The sequence below is a fragment of the Cyprinodon variegatus genome, unplaced genomic scaffold, assembly GCF_000732505.1.
Source record: "Cyprinodon variegatus isolate N-32 unplaced genomic scaffold, C_variegatus-1.0 Scaffold71, whole genome shotgun sequence".
NCBI classification, from domain to species: Eukaryota; Metazoa; Chordata; class Actinopteri; order Cyprinodontiformes; family Cyprinodontidae; genus Cyprinodon; species Cyprinodon variegatus.
The window spans coordinates 1,321,318-1,329,211 of NW_015150524.1; positions in this window are offsets into that span (position 1 = coordinate 1,321,318).

Here is a 7,894-nt window from a genome sequence, read left to right on the forward strand (position 1 = left end):
TTAATGGTCGAGAGGCAAGGTGTCCATCCTTGACAGGTCAGCATTTGATCTCAGAGATACTTAGAATTAACAGCCACACACACACACGCACCTTCTCTGTGTCCAAGTAAGGAAAACATTTAAGCAGACATACATTTCTCTGTACTGAGAAAAACATCATAATTTCTTCTTTCAAAGAATAATTTCTTCTTTTTAAGTTTGCCTCCAAATGTTTCGGAATGCTTCATTATTTGGGGAAACAGGGTGTTCAAGAGGAAGGTGTCGGTTAAAGGGCTTTAGGTATCTGAACAGGAAACCACCCCGGGAGCTTTTCTTAGAGCTCTCAGAAGGTTCTACTCAGTGGTCTCTTCATTAGGTCCACCTGTTGAGTTGCTTTTTGACACAAAAAACACACGATCAAAGCAAACATTAGACTGGTATTAAGACATCTTTGAATATGGCAAAGCTGTTGGTGCCAGATAGGCCAGTCTGAGTATTTCACAAAGCTTGTATCTACTAATTTCTTTACACATCGTTATGTTTACAGAGAACCATCCCAGGATGAGAGATATCCAATGAATGTTATTTTGGATGATTATGAAAGGCATTTACAAGGAAGAGAATGGCTTAAATAAACTACAAGTAAGATATATTAATGCATCTCTGAGCACAAAACACATTGAAGCAGATGGGGTACCGCAGCAAAACGCCACTAAAGGGAAACCATTCTGTCAGCGTAGAGAAGAAAAAATTTGCATTGGCTTTCTAATTGTGGACAATGACAGGTTCTATAATAAATAATGCAACAATTTTTGGCATTTACTTAATTATATTTAGTTACTTTAACACAATCGTTTCATGTTAGCAGTGTAGGACATACAATAATTGTGTTAAATATGATTAAAAAAATGCCAAAAGTGGTTGCATTGTTTTTTTCAATGTAAAAGCATGGATCCATTATGTTCTTTGCCAACACTTTAAGCTACTGCAGCTGAAATTAATGTAGGTCAGGAGATTTTTTTTGGCCTCCTTTTGAATCTCTTAAAGGAAAAGAAAATGCAGTTCATTTAAAGTGCCACAGCTAGTTGAATAATCTCGCTGACCAGGTTATGGTGGCAGTGGACCCATCTTCTGATGGCTACTTCCAGAAGGATGACGCACCAGATCACAAAGCTCCAAATGTCTTAAACTTGGTTCTTACACATGCAACTGGGTTCACTGTAGTCAACCCACCAAACATTGAATGTTTAGACAACATCTGCAAAAAGCTGCCTTTAACGTTCAGTGAATGTCTCCTACGGGCATTCCCAGAATGAAATGGCCTCCACAGTCACCAAAACTCAATCTATTAGAGTATGCTCAGTATGTGTTTGAATGAGAGATTGGCATCAAGAATGGGGAGCTAATAAAAATGCATCCACAGTGTGATTTCCACAATGTTTTTATTTCTTTTTTCCCTCTTTTTTTCCTTTCTTTCCTCCTTTTTTAAAAACTTTTTTTTCCTCTTTCCCTGATGTCTGCAATGTTAAGGACATGCAAAGGACATAGAATAGTCCTGAGGCCATTCCTTCTCCTAGCTCAGCTCTTTGCTTTAGGCTATTGTCATGGTGGAAGGTAAATTCTTTGTATTAGTGTGTGTTGCAAACTGCTTTACAGCCTTTTTTAAACGATTCTCTTTAAAAGTGGCTGCTGTGGTATTACCCTATGAGGAATAGAAGACCATTAAGTATATATACTGAGGGATAAGTGGAGCATGGCGTAGAATGCAGGTGAGTTATTCTGGAGATAATGTGAATCAGCTGGGGCAGAAGGATTGCTGGGAAAACATGTAAGCTTGACATGAATTTAGCTTCACAAACAAGCAAAGAAACTATCAAACCTGTGGGAAAAATTTAATAGATCTGAAAGAAATAAAGCCAGAATAAAAATCAAATGCTAAACACAAAAAATAAACCAATAGAGACATCTGAAAACTGATGAAAATGTGGAAATCGATATAAAGATCATGATTAAAATCTTAAAAGAAAAGAAATATTAAAACAGGTTAAAAAATTATTTTGATAATTATGAAGACATCATTATATCACCCATCCTGTCAGAAATGTTTCATTACACACTTTTAATTATACAAATGGGATAGTTAAAGATGAGCTCGTATTTTTTTAGAGTGAATTGTTGGTAAACAGGCAGACAGAAAAAACAGGGGGGGCAAGCAGGTATGGTTTAGAGGTCCCTGGAGAATGGCTTTAAAAAAGATGGAAGAAACTCATCCCTTACTGTCTTATCAAGAAGAGATAAAGGATTGTATATTGATAAAAGGATGATAAACCAGTCCTAAAGTTCTGTATTGACAAATTCATAAGTGCAGAATCCAGAGGGAACTCCCACTGCAAACATAATACACACACGGACACTGACAGGGAAGGACACACTTAAATGTAGAAGGCAGAAATAACTGGTTACCTGTAATCTTTGGGCCTTGACACAGCACTACAGTAAAAAATAGACATAATTATGCTGCTGAAGTCAGTATACAAGCTCAGAAACACATGATGTGATGTTTATTACAACATAAGGGAAACAACATCAGTGGCAAAGCTTGGAACTTTTATAATGGTAGCTACATTAAACTTTTTTAAAAGGCTGTATTCAATATTTGGACAGAAAGCAATCAATGCTGTAATTTCAGAAGTTAAAATTACTGTCCGGTTTTAGTTTTTTTTTTTTTTTTGTCTGTGCCTATATCAGATTTGCACAGCTGCTAAAATGAAAAAAGCGAAAAATTAAACTACTCAAGCTCAGCTAGACTGGATGGAGAGCATTAAAGTCTCACCATGGTTTTCTTAATTGGATATAAGTTTAGACTTTGACGAGACAATTTTAAAACAGCCAAATGATTGGAATTTAAACACAATGTGTTTCAGCTCTGGCTGTTCAGTTCGAAGTTGAAATCCATCTCAGCTGTAAGGCAAGTTAATTTAATTTATAAAGCACACACAGCAAAACGATTACTAAAAATGTACATAAACAAAGCATAACAGGAAAACACACAGTGAAAGTACGTTAACGGAGAGAAAATGAAAAAATTAATTAAAGGAAATAAAAATTAATAAAATTATATGATTATTAATAATAAAATGGTTAAGAAAGATTGTTTACAAACTTAAAGGTATTGTGGAGGATTTTCTTAACTTTTTTTAAAAGACCCGCCCTCTCCATTAAAAAAAAAAAATGCATGTGCGAGAGCGTGCATTTTCCATTTCTCCTCGTGCACGCTTTATTTAAAAGTTTCTGTTCTCATAGCTCCTCCAAGCTTACTGTGTCTGAACATCCGCTCTAACCCTTAAATCCCTCAATCACTATATAGAGCGGGGACTATACTGTGGACTTTATAGCGAACGCAGTTAACTTACCGTTCAGACAGATGATCACTTCCCAGTTGGTCCACTGCGCAGTGAATACGCCATCTTTGTTATTAGTCGCACCTGTCAGGTAGCGACAGCCTATGGTGACAGCTAATCCCATAATGCTTTGCGAGGACTCTTCGTAGACACTTTTTCTCTTATGACCCTCGACCATTTTCGAGAACTGCGGTGAGAAAGGTGAGCTTCAATGACTATCTGAAACAGTAGCTAACCACAGATAGTGAAGATTTGCAGAAAAAGATAGCTAACGGAAGAGCGCATAAGACGGCCTTACGTAAACATATCACCAGAATGATTGAGAATTAGGAGGAACACTTATTTAGATGATCCACCTGGAAATAAAAAATTGTCCTCTATACCTTTAAACTACTATTGTTTAAATAGCATAATCAAATGCAACAGAATTAAAAAGGTTTTTAACCTTGATTGAAAGCTAATTAGGGTTTCAGTAGTCTTCTGTAATTTGTTCAAGAATGATTGAACATAAAAACTGCTTCTCCATGTTTGGTTCTGGTTCTGGTAGGAAAAGTAGACTTCGGCCGAAAAGCTGGACAAGTCTGGGTGGGTAATTCAGTGACATCATGTTTGTAAAGTATTTTAGAGCTGAGCTATTCAGAGATTTACAGAGTAACAGAAGTATTTTAAAGTCTATTCTAGGGTGACCATATTTTAATTTGGGAAAACCAGGACACCTTGGAGCGGGGGGCGGCGGCGGGGGGGATCTCTGTTCCCATGCATAGAGATGTCTGTGGCATGCACTCACTTAACATAGGCCTACATACTGTAATCCTACAATAACATGATATTTACAGTTGATTTATTAAAAATGCTTTTCAGTAAAACTCAACAGCAATAACTCCAATAACAAATGATAATTTTATTCAAAATGTATTTATTAAAAATGGTTAACAATTCCTGTAATGAATGAATAGCACAATGAAAGAAATAACGTCTCATCTAAACATCCCTCACTTAACAATAAAAGTTAACAGTAACTCTCAACTCCCAATAACACATTAAACTCAGCCTCAGTAATGAACGAAATAATGTCTGTTCTGTAGGCTATTGGAAAAAATAAATTAACAAATGAGCTAATCAACAAAAAATACCTCTTGTGTAGCAAAAAAAACTCAAAATGTACCAAAAACCAACAAACATATCAATAGACTATCTTTACTTTTGGTGTCCAGGTGTCTTTTCAGATCCCTTGCACCTCCAGGATGCAGGCAGCAGCATTATGGCTTAACTGCAGCTGACGGATCGACTTTTTAAGCAGACCTGTAGTGTGAATACATGGTTGCAGTTATCAATTCTACATTAAGTCTTTAAACCTTAAAATTTTTTTAAGGTGGTAAAAGGCCGATATTGACAGAGATTTTAACTGGGTTGTTGACCAAAATGTTTAACTTCTGACCCATGCGTCCAGAGAACCTGTTATGACTCCTTATCGTTTCAGGTTTTTTTTTCTTAATGGATCTAACAATTTGCAAGCTGATCCAAACATGTGTACACTATGTTATTGCAGTGTATTCATCAACATGATGCATTCAGGCTAACAACAAACACTAATTGATGGCTGTTCCCGCAGTGATGCAGGAAATCCTTTCCATGTTTTTTTTTTTTCCCCATTAAAGTCCTATGTTATTGACTTTTAAACAAACAGAAGGTAAAAGATATTTCTTGAACACCACATGACCTGCAAGGGAGAACAACACAACAAGAGAAGATGAGTCAATCAGGCCATACTGCACATGATTCACACTGCTTAAAGCTTTTGGTTGCTTAATAACAGCTTGGTGGAATGTTTGGATCACTCCCTGCATTTGCACTTTTAGACATGTTAGTCATCTACAAGCCAAGCCTGAACATTGCTTTCCACATTTGTTTGGGATTTCATCTATGCTGTCCAAATTCTGCTATGTGAGGGACGGGCTGGCTAAAAAATGGGCTTCATCAAATGTACCATATGAAAGAATATCCCATATGTCAAAAAGGCATTATCTAACTAGTATAAGATAGTGTATTTGATAAATTCCACTTTTGTAAATATACGCAAAACTTTCCCTTGGCTCTAAAACAAAAATCTGACAGGATATTGCTCAGTCCAAAGTCACCAGAGCTTAATTTTGCCATCAGTAAGGCCTGTGTGTGCACCAAATGTCTCCTCCATAGAAAATTTGATCCATTCTCCTGTCCTAAATGAAAACGCTCTCATCCATCCACATTAACATTGTGCTTCTTGACAGATGCGACAAGCTCGGTCTACCGTGATACATTACAACACTACAACGGCTGACTTGTTGCCTTCCTGCGTCTCTTTGTATAGTTTTTTTTACAACATGGGTGCTCGATCAAACAGCATGACACTCAAATTACCTTCTGGCCATGAATGTTCACCTTAATTATTTACCAATTTAATTTGCTCAAACATAAATTTTGTGTCAGATTTCAGCTTTGGTGTTGAGAGTTTTCATATCAGTTTAGCCTGAGCGACAACAGGCCTGATAAATGATATAATAAAGCTTTCATAGCGGATGCATTAAAGGCTGGCGATGGACTTCCCAGAGAAATTAAAGGTTTTCCAGACTGGGATCTACACATAGTTTGGCTAAGGGCAACTGTTGTAGTTCATATGATCAATATTAGTTGCTTATAAGATAAAGTCAGTATCAGCAGACAAATACTTCAGATGGTTTTACATCTGATATAAAATAAAACAGACCACCTAATTATAATTACCAGCTGAAATCAATAAATCAAAGTAAAGCTAAATAACATTCTGAAAAAAACCTAAATAAAGCTAATGAACAAAGAAGTAAATCATAAAACATCTAACTAACTAAAACAGAAAAACATTAGATACTTATTTTTTAAAGTAATGATAAACTACTTAAGAATGTTTTGAAGGTTTTAAGATTAAGGTTTTTGGACTTGCAGTAAACCCAATGTTCAGCATCTGTTCTCCATTAAGGTATACTGCTGACACACCAACTTTGACCTTTAAGTTAAAAGCTTTTTCGCAGAAGATTATTATTATTTGAATGAAAACTGAAGAGGTCTCTTTTTTTTCTTCTTCATTTTCTATACCATATTTCCATGTTTAAAAATGTCCTTGTTAACCTCAGTTTCTCATCTTTGGAACATTATATTACTTTAGTTATAATAATTACAATATTATGATATTGAAAGAAAAATACAGCATAGTTTAAAAATAAGAATGGTTAGTCAAATTGCATACATAGCTTAAATTAATGTGTAACATAATAAAGTTATTTAGCCATTTAACAACCTTGGCAACCTACATCCTCCATTTTTTTTACCGAATGATCTACGGCGAAATTTTTGTGCCACCAATTTAGATTGTTGGATCAGGTCAAGCGCATGCAATTTTGGAGTTGGGTGTGCGACAGACAGGATTTGAGCAAGGGTGTGGGAGTTTAAACGCAGCACATTGTTCTCACAGATTGGTAACTATGCGTTAAAGTCTGTGGCACAAAAATTTCACCATAATGGTTAACCGATTGGTTGTCCAGGGTTAAAGTGTAATAAACGTGCATAAACTGTACCATTAACAGAGATCCACACATGTTGATGACCATGTTGGAAGCACTGATGGAGGGTCTCAAAGCTGGTGGTTGGAAGAATCTGTGACAATGATCCTTAGTGCATCTTAAGCACATTTGTCATTCACTTGAGGAGCTCTGGTGTCCTGCAACAGCATTATGTTAAGAAGTGATGTTCTTGCTAGTCTCCTTCAGTTTCCCCATCACCTGTGTCTAGGGGACATTATAAACAGAGCTTGATTTACTGATGACCTTATCTATCTGCTTCCTTTCAGTTGAGATGAACTCCTGCTCCAACTAAATTTATAATACATATTTTGTTTTTATGATTAACTAAATTAACAGAAGGAATTATGTAACTTTAACTTGATATAAGGGGGCATTTTACATGTAGGCTTAATTACAGAAGAGAATTAGGGCCACAGAAAAAATAAAAAAAAGTTAACTGATTTTTAAATATTATTTCAGTTTAATATGGGAAAAAAGTCAGAATTCAGAAGCTGAGTGCTCCCACATCTCTTCCTTCATGGTGCCCATCTACATTAAGATCCAAATTTATGAGATTAAAGTCAGAAATCTGAGAAAAAAAGTCAGAATTCTGAGATTAAAGTCAGAATTGTGAGAAAAAAGTCAGAATTCTGAGATTAAATTCAGAATTCTGAGAAAAAAGTCAGAATTCTGAGATTGAAGTCAGAATTCTGACTTTTTCTCATATTATACTGAAATAAAATTTCAAAATGTGTTAACTTTTTTTGTTCTTTCAGTGGCCCTAATCCTCTTCCGTACTTAATAGTCAAGCCACATGCATTTTATTTTGGTATTTCCTAAACGGAAATGTTGTGGCTAGTTAAGCAAACTTAACATTTTTTTACTTTTTAGTGGTAAATGAAGAATGCAGAAGTAAAAAAAAAAAAAAAAAAAAAAAAA